Below are 14,891 nucleotides of genomic sequence, written 5' to 3'. Positions count from 1 at the left end.
ATCTTTTTTGTGATGGGGTGACCAGAACTAAACACAGTATTCAAGGTATGGTTGCACCATGGATCAATACAGAGGTATTATGATATTCTCTGTTTTATTTTTCATTCCTTTATAAATCATTAATAAGGGGTATATATTCAAAAGCCATTTAGATGGATAACAGGAAAGTTATCTGTTTAAATGGCTAAACTGCATATTTAAAAGGCTTATCCAGCTAAATTCTAGCAGGATAACGAATTATCTGGCTATTATTTAACTGGGTAAGTTGGGAGCATTCCTGGCGTGGAAGGTAGGTGTTCCAGGGTGGAGCAGAGTTAACAGATTAATTTAACTGGTTAACTCTAGACATGCCATAGGGCCGGACTAAAGTTAGCCAGAAGTAACATATCTGGCTAACAGTAAGTTATCCGGGTATATTTATTTTTTATTTATTTATTTATTTAGTGATTTTTATATACCGCGGCACGTAAAGATATACATCACCTCGGTTTACAGTAAACAATAAATTAGCAACAGGCTTTACATACAACAGGCTTTACAGGAAGTAAACAGATGACAGCAACAGGCTTTACATAATTAACGGAATTAATTATATTCAGCTGCACCGCTGAATATCCCAGTTAAGTTAGCCAGACATGGGCATCCGGCTAACTTAACTAGCCGCTTAGCGGCTGAATATTTACCCCTAACATTTGATTTGCTTTTTTTGACTAATGCCCCACACTGAACTGAGGAATTCAATGTACTAGCCACAATAACTCCAAGATCCTTTTACTGGTAGTGATTCTTAATACAGAACCCAGCTTTGTGTACCTATACTTAGGATTTTGTTTCCCTATGTGCATCACTTTACACTTGTCCACATTCAATTTTGTCTGCTTTTTAGATGCCTAGTCCCCCAGGCCCATAAGGTCCTTCTGCAGTTCTTCACAATCCATTCATGTTTTAACAACTTTAAATTATTTTGTTTCATTTCCAGATTTAATCACCTCGCTCACTGCTCCTTTATCCACATTATTTAGGACTATATTTAATAGGGGTGTGCATTCGTTTTGAACGCATAAGTAAAACGCAACGTAATTTTTTTTTTTAACTTAAAAAAGTGATGAGGCGAAAACGATCGGATTTCCAACTTATTCAACATAGCTATGTTGAATACATTGGAAATCGCGATTGTTGATCCTAAATAAAAATTTAAACCCCTCACCCTCCTTAATCCCCCCCCCAAGACTTACCAAAACTCCCTGGTGGTCGAGCGGGGAGTCAGGACGCCATTTCTATATTCCTTTGCGAGGAGCACGTGACGTCGGCGTCATGTCGGAGTGACGCGGACGTCACGTGATTCCCCGCGCGTTCGCTCCGGGACCCTCGTTGGACACAACCGGAACTTTTGGCCAGCTTGGGGGGGTCAGGAGGCCCCCCAAAGATTAGTATCTTATCGCCGCATCTTCAAAAATATATAGTTGCGATGGAGAAGGTACAGAGAAGGGTGACCAAAATGATAAAGAGAATGGAACAGCTCCCCTATGAGGAAAGACTATTCAGCTTGGAGAAGAGATGGCTGAGGGGGGATATGATAGAGGTGTTTAAAATCATGAGAGGTTTAGCATGGGTAAATCTGAATCGGTTATTTACTGTTTCGGATAATAGAAAGACTAGGGGGCACTCCATGAAGTTAGCACGTGGCACATTTAAACCTAATTGGGGAAAGTTCTTTTTCACTCAACGCACAATTAAATTCTGGAATTTGTTGCCAGAGGATGTGGTTAGTGCAGTTAGTGTAGCTGTGTATAAAAAAGGATTGGATAAGTTCTTGGAGGAGAAGTCCATTACCTGCTATTAATTAAGTTGACTTGGAAAATAGCCACTGCTATTACTAGCAACAGTAGCATGGAATAGACTTAGTTTTTGGGTACTTGCCAGGTTCTTATGGCCTGGATTGGCCACTGTTGGAAACAGGATGCTGGGCTTGATGGACCATTGGTCTGATCCAGTATGGCATTTTCTTATGTTCTTACTTTTTAATTTTCTGGGGAGTTACTCTTGAGGGACTTTGTCAAATGCTTTCTGAAAATCAGATACATCATAGAAACTGGCTCACCCTTATCCAACATTTGCTTATTAATAACTTGGTGGAGGAGGAGAATGAGAAAGTAGAGAAGAAAGGAGGTAGAGGAGAGAAAATATACAATAGGAAGGATATAAGTTCTCTCATCATTCCAAACTGATGGATGTGAAAGTGGTATCACTGGTAGTGAACAGCGCAGGAGCACTTCTCCCTGGAACTGGATCCACAATACCAATGTCAGCTGCCATATTTATTAAATGGCTGCATTCTTGACCAGGTCCTGAAGCTATGCTGCACTGCAAGGGAAAGACTTTAGCAAGATATTCCATGGTGGTCAAGGACAAGTTATGAAAGGAGATCACCATCAGTTTGGAGATACAGGGACTGAAACAACTAGACTGGCAGATGACATCTAATATAATGGCTCATCCAACCAAGATCAAAGAGGAACGACATACTTTACTCTGTTCTATGTTATGGAGAAAAAGCTGAAAGCTGTCCTACAACTGCAACAGGTCAAAGACTCAGGACAGTGGTGCAGGGCCTAGAAAACAAAACCTTGAGCTGACTACATGGCCTCCTCTGCAGTGGTGCTTGTTGTCTCCCTTGCTGCTAATTGGCTTTTTCCACCAGAGCTCAATAAAAGGCTTTGTTCATGAAAGAAATTATTTTTCACATGGAATCTTCATTTAATGCCACCCTCCAGTTAGTGAGAGTTTTTTCTAATTTAAATTTCCCGTGGTCAATTCTGCACCATTTCTTGCATCATCATACATAGAAGAAGGGCAATAGCTAAATACGTCAGTATTCTTCCTTATTGTATCTATTATCATAGTTGCATAAGCAACTATGATAACACTATTTCCAGCCATGATAAAGCCATTCACTGTATGCATAGCATAGGGCAGCTTATAACAATTTAGTTCGATGGCCCCAAATGTGGGTTTCAAATGATTTAACGCATTTACCTGCAAGACCTGTGCAGGGTTTCAAAATTGTTCCCCATATGTAAAACTTTTTTTTTTTTTTTTTTAATTTTTTATTTATTGAATTTTCAAATTTCAAACAATTGAAATATCATCAAAGTAAAAAGGAAAAACAAAGTATACTGTTCACAAGTAATACAATTTCCAGAAACATAATATCTTCCAACATTATAAGTAAATGAGGAAACCCAGGAAATATTTAGCGGTAATATAGGGAATTTAACCAAATAATATAGACACACGGTTATTTGCCGATTCATAATATTTCAAGCCAATACTTCTGGATATTAATTGGAGTGAGAATCTAGATATACACGTAACTGTTCCAATTCAGTAAATACATATCTATTATTATTGTGTACCAGCATACATCGACAAGGATATTTCAAGTAAAATTTTGCTCCTCTGGTCACTATTTCATTTCTCAGAGCTAGGAAGGCTTTCCTTTTTTCTTGAATTCTTTTAGTAACGTCCGGGAAAACTCTAACTTGGTATCCATAGAACAACTCAGTCTGCTTTTTAAAGGATCTCCTTAATACTTCATCTCTGTCCGACATTTGGAGGAAGGTCAGAGAGATTGTTGCACGCTCTGAAATTCTAGCCTCATATGATTTTTCAAGGAAGTCAGTTAAATTATCAGGGGAAATGGCTTCATCCAACTGTACCACTTGATGTTCTCTCTCTTCCACTTTCCCTCCTGGAATGTAGTACGCTCTTGTCACGGTTGGTAATTCTTCTGTGAACAATAAAACATTTTTTAAGTAACTTTTGATTAAATCCTTTAATGGCAGCCATTTTGTTTTTGGAAAGTTCAGTATTCTTAAGTTGTTTCTTCTCAACTGGTTCTCCAAATAATCTATCTTTCCATTCACATATGAATCCGACTTTATTAAGTTAGTATTCACTTCCTTAATATCTCTAATATCTTTCTCCAACAGTAAAATATGTGAATCATTCTTCTGAACTTCCTTTTCCAAATTTTTTGATTTTTCTATGTTCTGTTTCACTACATTAGTTAAATCAACTATTGCTTTATTCATTTGTATTAAAGCCTTCCATATTTCTTCAGAAGTAATCTTTTTTGGTGTTGTTAAAGATTGTTCCAATATTACGTGTATAACGTTTTCCTCACCTCCTTTATCCAGAAGATTTTCCTCCTCTCGCTCCTCTCGCTTTGAACCCGTCTCTCCTCCCCTGGAGCCTACACTCTCTAGGCTCTCCGAAGCCGGCATGATATTCAAGCCGCCTCTCTGGGGCTCCTCCGGTGTTCTCAAGGATAGGTTCAGCGAGGTTTCTTGCAGATGTTCTCCCCCTTCACAACCCGGGGGCTTGCAAGATAGAGAGGGGGTAGTCAGCTCGCCGGAACTCAGTGAGATCTCTTCAGCCAGGGCGTGTGGCGTCCGCTCACCGCCATTGACGACAGCGGCTCCCCTCACCGGCTCAATCAGCAAACACGGTAGCACATCCTCGATCCGCGTCTGTCGAACAGGTATAACGGGAGTAGAGGCCATTGCCTCTCGAATTCTAGCCTTACGCTTTGTATGTGGCATGGAGACTAGAAAGAAATTCAAAAATCGCTTCAGGCGAGGTAAGAAGGAAAAATGACGCGGAGCTCGGCAGGCTGCGTGTTCACCGTGTGGCGGCCATCTTGGGTCTCCTGTAAACTTTATTGAAAGTTGTGCTACCAATATAAATCACTGACACCCCTTTTTTTTTTTTTAATAATAAATTTAAAAGTTAAAAGACTAACCCAACTGGGTTGGTTTGATACTTAGTATCAGTGCTGTGCGCACTGCCTGCAGAGGATGCCTAATTCGATTCATTGTCATGTCTTCTGCTGTCTGAGTCAGCTGGGGCTGAGGATGCTGCAGTTGCAGCGTTTACAGCCCCTAAGGGGGAGGGAGACATGGTCATTGCTCAGTGGTGATACTGTTGCGTCCGTCGGTCTCAGACAGCTTCGACCTCTATGCCTCACCTTTCTCTCTGCTCTCTCCGCTACCTTGTGAAGATGGCTACCGCGTCTGCTTGCCAATCTCTCCGGCATCCCTGGAATGGCTATGGCAAGGCTATCCACCATGTTTCTCCTAAGGGCCTCCTAGGATGCGTGCGTGCACGCCACCCACATCTTTATCCACGTCATGGTGGGAACCTCGGGGGCAGCCCCCTCGAGTGACGTCACGCCATCCGGGTATTTAGCCTGCCCTTCGTTTGCTAACAATTCGAGTTAGCAAGGATTGGAATGCCTCCGGTCTGAGCTACTCTGCTGTTTCTGTGCTGCCGCTGGAAGCTCTCTCTGCCCTTCGGGGTATTTCATCTAACCTGGGTACCCGCTCCTCAGGGGCCCTTTGCTTTCTTTCAGGTGCCTATCTGGGATACCAGGTACTCACTCCTCGAGGGCCTGCTCTCCCTGCCTTGGTGCCTTGGTGCCTGTAATCTAACTACTTCTGTCTGCTGGGATCTACATCAATACAGCTACCAACTTAGTAATCTAACCTTTATCAGTCTGTCTCATCTACAGCTCAGCACTGGGACCCTGCAACCGGAACTCCCTATACTACCGTGTGCTGCTTACATCTACCATTGTGAGACGGGTCTCCTATGCCGAGGGTCCCTGGAATGCTACTACTGGATCACCTCACTACTGCCACCTCTGGTGGTATCATCCAGCTGTATAATAAAAGAAAAATCTCTGTGTTTGCGTGTCTCGAGTCTAGCCTAGTACTGCGGTTCCTCACGGGGCTCCTCCCCGTGGGAGTGGCCATCACCGTAGTACCCAAGAATCCACTCCAACACCTCAAAACCATAACAGATACCTGGTGACTGGATTCAGGGTCTATGATTTCAGGGTTCCAGAAGGAGTCCTGGGGCATAGCCCAGTATTATAACTACACAACCCAACTAATTGACAATGAAGTCTCATGGCACCAGGATACCAGCCCTGGTTCCATCTGAGTTGGAAGCCCAAAGGAACTGGAAAAAAATTGGCAGGTAAAAAATAAATTATTATACAACTCATTTTTGTTTCATGCTTCTATAACTAACCCATTACTTGTAAATCATACACTTCCTTCCCCTTATTCTATCTATCTGCATTCATTATATGTTCTTTTTCTGCTCACATTCTCTCTTTTTTTTTTTAAGGCTGTAGTCCTGCCTTGAACCTTGGGACCCCTACTGGCCACATTTGGAAGCTTATACCTTTGTTTGCCTCAGGGAAAATACAAAAGGTCAAACTGTAGTATAGAAAGTTATTCCCAGCATCTGGAGGGCTACCTAGCCCATACAGCCATGGAACACAATTTTCTGTTAGACTTTTGTGTTCTTATTTCCTCCGTACCACCCTAGCACCCTTCCTGCCCCATCCCCTCCTCTGCCCCTTCCCTCACCCTCATCCCCTGCAAAGTTAAGACTCTCCCTGCCTTTTTCCCCTCTCCAGCGCCCCGTAGCCTCCCCCCAGCCCGCCCTTTCACCCCCTAGCAACTTTTCCTCGAAAGTACCCCTGCTTTAAAGTACCCTTTTTTCCCCTTGCCCCACCTTCTTCCCCCGCTCTAGTCCCCCACCCCTTCCCCTCCTCGCTCCCTCCCTCTCTCCCTGCCCCCCCCTGCCCCTGCATTCAATTGTACAGTAGTGCACATACTTTCTTTATATTGTTCATAAGTTCATATGCTAAGGTCATAAGTGCACACGCCCCCCTAACATTGTTTATAAGTTCATTTGCATATCTAATTTTAATATGGATAGTGAAAATCCATTTCGTTCTACCAAGTTGTATTTCTGCTCGTTGACTCTCTATCTTTGAACTGTCGTATATTATCTAGTTAGCCTTCTCTCATCGTTCATTGTAATTTCCTCTCTCAGTTACTTGTAAACCGACATGATGTGTCCTACGAATGCCGGTATATAAAAAGCGTTAAATAAAATAAATAAATAAATTTCTGGTCAAGCATGCTTTCCTGTTTCTGGTCACAACAGTGTTTTTGCCTCTGGTAAGTTCAGTGTGTTTGTTTCCTCTACTTTGAGTGTTCCCACATTCAGCCCAGACTTTCCTAAACCTCTGTCTGTACATTCAAACATCATGGTTACCTATTTTCACAGTTGGTATGTGTACCCTACCTCACTTCTAGTCCCTGCTTTGGCTTATCTCCAAGTCTGCTTTCCTGTTTCCAGTCACATCAGTGTTCCTGTGTTCATTAACCTCAGTGTTCCTGCTCCTAGTGTCTCCTGTTTCCACTTCAGTGTTCCTTTTTCCACTACCTCTCTGTTAATCTTCAGCCTGTTTGATACTACAGAATTCTTCTCACTGTGTGATTAACTAAAAGACTGGTTTTCATATTGTTTCTGAAACTATGACCTTGTTTTTCTGAGAAACCTCTACAGGAACCCTGACACTCTCTTGGGATGTTTGTTGATTTATCTTTTCCTTGTTCATGTATAAATATTGACAGAACTGTAAGGTTATAGCAGAAAATTGTTCCCTGAGGATTGACAAGATGACAGGATCATAAACTGGGATCGTAATTTTTGCTGCAAACTGCCGCTGTGCAGACTATATCGGTTTTATTGTGGATGAGACCAAAATGATATAAACTTTGATATCTGCATATGCCACAGCAATAAAATTCAAAACAATGCCAGGAGTATTGTGTTGCTAACTAGCATCCAGAAATTTCTTAGAGTGGCAGCAAGATCATTAAAATCAAATGGGAAAGACAGGTTGCTGGTAACAAAAATAATTTCTGAGTCTAGAGCAGGGGTCCACAAACCTTTTGGCATGCAGGCCATATTGGAACTTTGAAATTTCTCAGAGAGCAGAGGAGTTTGCTGAGCATGGGGTGGGGGTCCCCTTTGGAGTGGTGGGGATAGGAGACCTCAGAGTTTGCAATTAGGAGATAGTAGTGGTTGGAAGAAAAGGGGATGCTACTGCTGCTGGGCATGGATGGTGGGCCAGAAAGGGAGATACTTGTCAAGGATGTATGCTAACAGGAGAAAAATTATTTTAAAAAAAATTACCATCCTATGGTTGCATTCATCCTTGGTTCTTATCTCACTCTCTGCCACAGCACCCATGCCTCGCAAGAGTAGTATCCCTCTCCTCTTCCAAACATTCTGGGGCGGATTTTCAGAGCCCTGCTCGCGTAAATCCGCCCAAAACCGGGCGGATTTACGCGAGCAGGGCCCTGCGCGCCGGGAAGCCTATTTTACATAGGCCTCCCGGCGCGCGCAGAGCCCCGGGACTCGCGTAAGTCCCGGGGTTTTCGGAGTGGGCGTGTCGGGAGGCGTGTCGGGGGGCGGGGCCGGAGCGCGCGGCGTTGCGGGGGCGTGTCGGCAGCGTTTTGGGGGCGGGTACGGGGGCGTGGCTACGGCCCGGGGGCGTGGCCGCGCCTCCGTACCCGCCCCCAGGTCGCGGCCCGGCGCGCAGGAGGCCCGCTGGCGCGCGGGGATTTACGCCTCCCTCCGGGAGGCGTAAATCCCCCGACAAAGGTAGGATGGGGGTTTAGACAGGGCCGGGCGGGTGGGTTAGGTAGGGGAAGGGAGGGGAAGGTGAGGGGAGGGCAAAGGAAAGTTCCCTTCTAGGCCGCTCCGATTTCGGAGCGGCCTAGGAGGGAACGGGGGTAGGCTGCGCGGCTCGGCGCGCGCAGGCTATACGAAATCGATAGCCTTGCGCGCGCCGATCCAGGATTTTAGCCGATACGCGCGACTACGCGCGTATCTACTAAAATCCAGCGTACTTTTGTTTGCGCCTGGAGCGCAAACAAAAGTAGGCTGTTCGCGCTCGTCTGAAAATCTACCCCTCTGATTTTTACCCTGTTCCTACCTTCAGTGTTTCTGAGGAGACTCCTACCTGCACTGGTGAAGAGGCTTCTAGTCTTCTTAAAAAGCTCCTGGCCAGGGAACTGAAGTGGCTTTTGGGCTTCTCATGAGGATCCTGGCAACCATGCAAAGAGGTTCCAGACAGCAAATGAGGATCCTGGCTGTAGCTGCCAGCAGTGAAGAGGATCCATTAAAACATAAGAAGTGCCATACTGAGTTAGACCAAGGGTCCATCAAACCTAGCATCCTGTCTCCAACAATGACCAATCTAGCAGATCCCAAAGAGTAGATACACTTCTTGTTGTCCACTCCCAGGAATAAATGGTGGCTTTTCCAAATCTATTTAGCTAATAATTGCTTATGGACTTTTCTTCCAGGATATGCCTGTTGCTTATCAACCCTGTCTCATGTCTCTTGTTCTCTCTTTCTCTTTAAATGTGTAAGGGAAAATAAGATCCAGACCAAGTCAGAACAGGGTGATGCCCCTGAGGTTCGCACCAACCTGGAAATAAAGATGAGGGCGGTGAGCACGCGCCTTAGAGGTACCTTGAAGGAGCATGGTGGGAGGCAACACCAAAGCCAGTCCGGGGACACTGGAGAGGTCGGCAAACAGATGCCACGGCGGCCATCAATCCAAGGTGAGCGGGAAGAGCCGCAAGTAGAGAGAGGTAGGCGGGGTGAAGCCGTTGAAGACCGATGGACGCAACAGAATTGAAGACAAGGCTGAAGACAAAATGCTGGAACCGAAGACAAAGCTGAAGACAAGACATTGGAAGCAATATGCTCTACTGAACAGTAGGGGGACTTGTTGCTGAGGTGCTAAATGCAGGATTGAGTAAGCCTTTTATAGGGCTTTAGCTATGACATTATCTTCTGGTGTCTGTTGCGTCCGACGGTCCTAGATGGCTTCGCCCCGTTTGCCTCACATTATTCACTGCTCTTCCCGCTTACCTGGGAAAGATGGCTATCACCGTGTCTACAAGCCGACCTCTCTGGTTCCCCAGAACGGCTATGGTGCAGCCTCCCGCCATTGCTCCTCCCAGGTACCTACTAGGGTGCATGCATGCGCAAAAAAAAAATAAATAAATGGACTCTGAGACATTCAGGTTAAAGCACCGTCCTTAAGTTTTTAACTTGTACACTCTATGGTAAAACTTCTTTTACCGGCCTATCTTCTTTCCAGCTTGTTGCAAGCTTCCAAGTTCTCTCCCCCTGTTGATTGTAACTTTGACTTATTCCTACTTATTGTTATCTTTCGTTTACGTGAATTTGTTACTCTAGTTTTTTCCCTTTTGTTAAATTGTAAACCGATCCGATATGGTAATTTACTATGAAGGTCGGTATAAAAAACTGTTAAATAAATAAATAAACCTCGAGGGTGTTCCCTCATGCTGACGTCATGCCATCTAGGTTTATTACCTTCACTAATTTGCTAGCTCATTGAGTTAGCAAGGACTCTAATCATTTCTTGTCTATGCTACTCTGCCGCTTCCTTGCTGCTGCAGGAAGCTCTCTCTCTGCTCTTCGGGGTAACTGCTAACCTGGGTACCCGCTCCTCGGGGGCCCTCTGCTTTCTTTCAGGTGCCTTACAGGGAACAGGTACTCGCTCCTCGAGGGCCTGCTCTCCCTGCCTCAGTGCCTGTACCATCTACTACATACCTGGTGGAATCGCATAGCTACAGCAAACACCTAGTGAGTACTCTAACTCTCAGTCTATATCATCCACAGTATCTCCTCGCTGGGAGACCTGCTGCGGAACCTCCTGACGTCATCTAGGAGAGAAGGGCTTCCTCTGCCGAGATCCCTGAGACTGCACTATGCACTGCCTCACTACTGCCACCTGGTGGCTCTCTTCAAGCTGTCTAAATAAAGAACTATTTGTGTAGTACGAGTCTAGCCCAGTGCTGTGGCTCTTCACGGGACTCCTCCCCTTGGGCGAGGTCATCTCCATAGCACCCAAGGATTCACCAAAACATACGTAACCATAACAGATTGCTAACTCCATGGATCCATCTCAGCTCACTGCGTTGCAGGCCATTCCAGGCCTGGGCCAGCGGATCTCTGAACAGCAGACTGCACTGGAGGGACTGACCACTGCATTTAATCTACTGCACACACAGATGAACTCGCCTTCCACCTCAGGTAAAGAAGCTAAACCGTCTGAGGTGACGGTCAAGACTACTGTGCCTCTAGCAGCTCTACCCGCTTCTCGGGAGAAATTTGGAGATGCAGAGACTTCATTAACCAGTGCTGCATGCACTTTGCATTACAACCTGCCCACTTTCCCACAGCCACGGACGAGCATTGTCTTGGTCCTCTTCGCTGTGGGAGCATGAGGATCCAATCCTTCATGACCTTGAAGGATTTCTTGAACTGTTCAAGTCAGTTTTTTATGATCCTGCCCAATATACCATTGCAGGATCTTCTTTGGTTCACCTGAAGCAAGGGAACAAACCACTAGCTGACTTCGCTATTGAATTCAAGACACTGGCGTCTGAATTATCCTGGGACCCGAGATGCCTGAAGATCCTCTTCTTTGAAGGACTGAACTCCCGTCTGAAAGACGAACTTGCCGCTCGTGAAATGCCTGAGACCTTGGCTGAGCTAGTGAAAATGGCAACAAGGATCGATTGCTGACTTCGTGACAAGGTTCAAGAGACCAAAACTCCCAGGAGACCCTTTCTGATTGAAGTTTGAGTCAAGTCCACATCCAGGCCTGTTCCTTCGGTCCCAGCAGCTGGCGAAGAGGAACCTATGTAGTTAGGCCACAGCCATCTGACATCAAAAGAAAGAAGAACACGGAAGAAATTGGGGCACTATATGTAAACTTGCCCTATATGTCCGGGAAACTGGCAGACCTAAGTCCTGCGGGAGGACTCTTCTTAGGTCTCACCACTCCTTCTCCTCCACTCTCTCTTCCTGTATCCTTGGTCTGCGGACCCTTAGAGTACCAGACTCTTGCCCTAGTGGACTCCGGGGCAGGAGCCAATTTCATTCTACAACAATTAGTGGAGCACCTACGGATCCCTACTTCCACTATGAAGCCTCCACTACTTCTTTCATCTACTCACAGAACCAGTGTGTCTACGGACCGGTGCCCTCCATTTGGAGACCATCTCCTTCTTTGTTTTAGGGAAGGCCATGCACCCTATAGTACTGAGATTACCTTGGCTGCAGCAGCATATGCCTCAGTTCAATTGGGCTACACTGGAACTGTCAAGAAGGGGTCCAGACTGCCATAATAAATGCCTGATGGAGGTAGCTCCGTTACCCTTGTATGCCTACCACCCCAGTAATGCCGGGGTTGCCACATCAATATGCATCTTTCCAAGATGTCTTTTCAAAAGAAGCTGCAGATGTACTTCCGCCTCACAGACCTTATGACTGCGCTATTAATCTGAAGCCTAATACGGAGCCACCCAAAGGTAGGGTGTACCCCATGTCCGTGGCAGAAAATAAGGCCATGTCCGAATATATTCAGGAAAACCTTTAAAAAGGCTTCATAAGACCATCCAAGTCTCCTGCTGGCGCAGGCTTTTTCTATGTGGGCAAAAAGGACAGAACATTACGTCCATGTATAGATTACAGGGGCCTCAATGAAATAACAATAAAGGATCCTTAACCCCTGCCTCTGATTTCAGAGCTATTCGAGAGATACAAGGAGCTCAAATCTTTTCCAATCTGGATCTGAAAGGAACCTACAATTTACTTCGCATATGAGCTGGTGATGAGTGGAAGATGGCCTTCAACACTTGGGACGGTCACTTTGATTATCTAGTGATGCCCTTCGGCCTGTGCAACGCCCTGGCTGTCTTTCAAAATTTAATGAACGATATTTTCCAGGATCTCCTCTAAAAGTGTGTTGTTATTTACTTGGACAACATCTTGATATTCTCTGAAGACATGACCACTCATCAGGAGGATGTTAAAAGAGTACTTCAGAGGCTCCATGTGTTATAGTTAGTGAGGTTTGGGTGGACCCTTGGACACTGTGGCAGCTGACCAAACCCATGGGTGGAAGTCTCGTGAGGGGCCACAGGTCAGGCTCAGCTCTGGACACACAAACACAAACATATTTAAACAGTTTGAGGAACCACCAGAGGTGGCAGTAGTGAGCAGATGTTGTAGCCCGGCTGGGCTAGTATTCCTCAGGGTGCTGGAACAGCGATTTCTCCGGTAGCAGTGCTGTAGTGGAGAGAACTGAGAAAGTGAGTACAATAGAACATTCACAGAGTCCCAAATATGGAGAAGCCCCGAGATAGGGAGAGCTGGCCCTCGAGGAACGAGTACCAGATCTCTGGAGGTAGAGAGACTTGTTGGCAAAATACTCACACAGCTGTTCCATATAGGAGATGGCACTGGCACTGGAATGGGGGCAGGCCCTCGAGGAGCGAGTACCTGGTTCCAGGGAGACAGCTCTGAGGAGTAGATGATAATAGTACTCTTTGATGGTGTCTGTAGCGAATTCTTCCAAGTAGAAGAGGAGATAGATGCAGGCAGCGAGTCAGGGAACATGGGCCCTCGAGAAGCGAGTACCGGTTACCTGTTAGCGACCTGAAAGAAACAATGAGGCTCCCGAGGAGCGGGTACTCCTTTAACAGAAAGAGTCTAATAGGAGTTGGAAAGCAGAGTAGCTGGGTACGGAGAGCAAATCCCATCCGTAAGATCACCCTTGCTAACTCAAAGGCTAGCAATAAACAGTAGGCTTAAATATCTGGGCAGCGTGACGTCATCACAGGGGGACGCTCCTGAGGAACGTGCCAATGAGGAAATAAGAATGAGGGCCACGCGGCGCACACACCCTAAGGTACCTGAAGAGCATGGCGGGAGGCAGCGCCCAAGTCAGTCCGGGGATGCTGGAGAGGACAGCAGATGGACGCCACGGCAGCCAAGCATCCATGAGGACCAGGAGGAATCGCAAGAAAGGAATGGTAGGTGGAGTGAAGCCGTCAGGCAGCGACGGTCCCAACACCTTGAGAATCATCTCTACACCAAGCTATCCAAATGTGAATTTCACAGAGAGTCAGTGCCTTTCTTAGGCTTCATCATTTCCAATCAAGGCTTTCAAATGGATCCACAGAAGCTGGAAAGTATCAAGAAATGGGCACAACCCACAGGGTTAAAAGCTCTCAGATGCTTCTTAGTTTCGCCAACTATTACAGGACCTTCATCAAGAATTACTCTTCACTCACAGTGCCGCTTACAGCTATGACAAAGAAAGGTGCCAAATGTTGCTAATTGGTCTCCAGAGGCTATAGCTGCATTCCAGAAACTAAAAGATGCCTTTTCAAGCAAGCTGTGTCTTCGACTTCCAAACCCTTCCAAGCCTTTCATCTTGCAGGTCGATGCCTCAGACGTTGGCGTAGGGGTTGTATTAAGCCAGGCTGGTGATTCAAAGGTTTCACAACCATGCTCATTCTCCTCCCATCACTTCTCTCCTGCAGAGAAAAATTACGGAATAGGAGATAAGGAGCTTCTGGCTATAAAGATGGCATTCGAAGAATGGCACCCTTGGCTCGAAGGAGCGCAACATCAAGTAACGGTCTTCATAGACCATAAGAATCTGGAGTACCTCCACCATGTACAGCTCCTGAATCATAGACAAGCCAGATGGTCTCTGTTTTTCAACGGATTCAACTTTGTGCTCAAGTACCACCCTGGAGATAAGAATATCAGAGCTGACGCTCTATCTCGCTCATTCCTCTCCGAGGACATTCCAGAAGACCCGCAACACATCAATAACCCAGAGAAGGTCATATTGGCAGCTACCCACTCAGTACCTGCAGGAAAGACAATCGTACCCAAGAAACTCAGAAAAATGTTATTGGCTTAGACCCACGACTCTAAACTTTCAGGACATCCTGGTCAACGTAGAACCCTGTCTAAGCTTCAAACTTTTTATTGGTGGCCCACCATGAAGGAAGACACATTCGCCTACATCGCTTCCTGCGCAAACTGCACTAAACAGAAGACACCGCCAGGTCATCCATGGGGTCTACTCCAACCCTTGCCAGTGCCAGAAGACC

Source organism: Rhinatrema bivittatum, chromosome 3 (assembly GCF_901001135.1).
Source record: "Rhinatrema bivittatum chromosome 3, aRhiBiv1.1, whole genome shotgun sequence".
Taxonomy (NCBI): domain Eukaryota; kingdom Metazoa; phylum Chordata; class Amphibia; order Gymnophiona; family Rhinatrematidae; genus Rhinatrema; species Rhinatrema bivittatum.
This window is presented reverse-complemented; position numbering follows the sequence as displayed.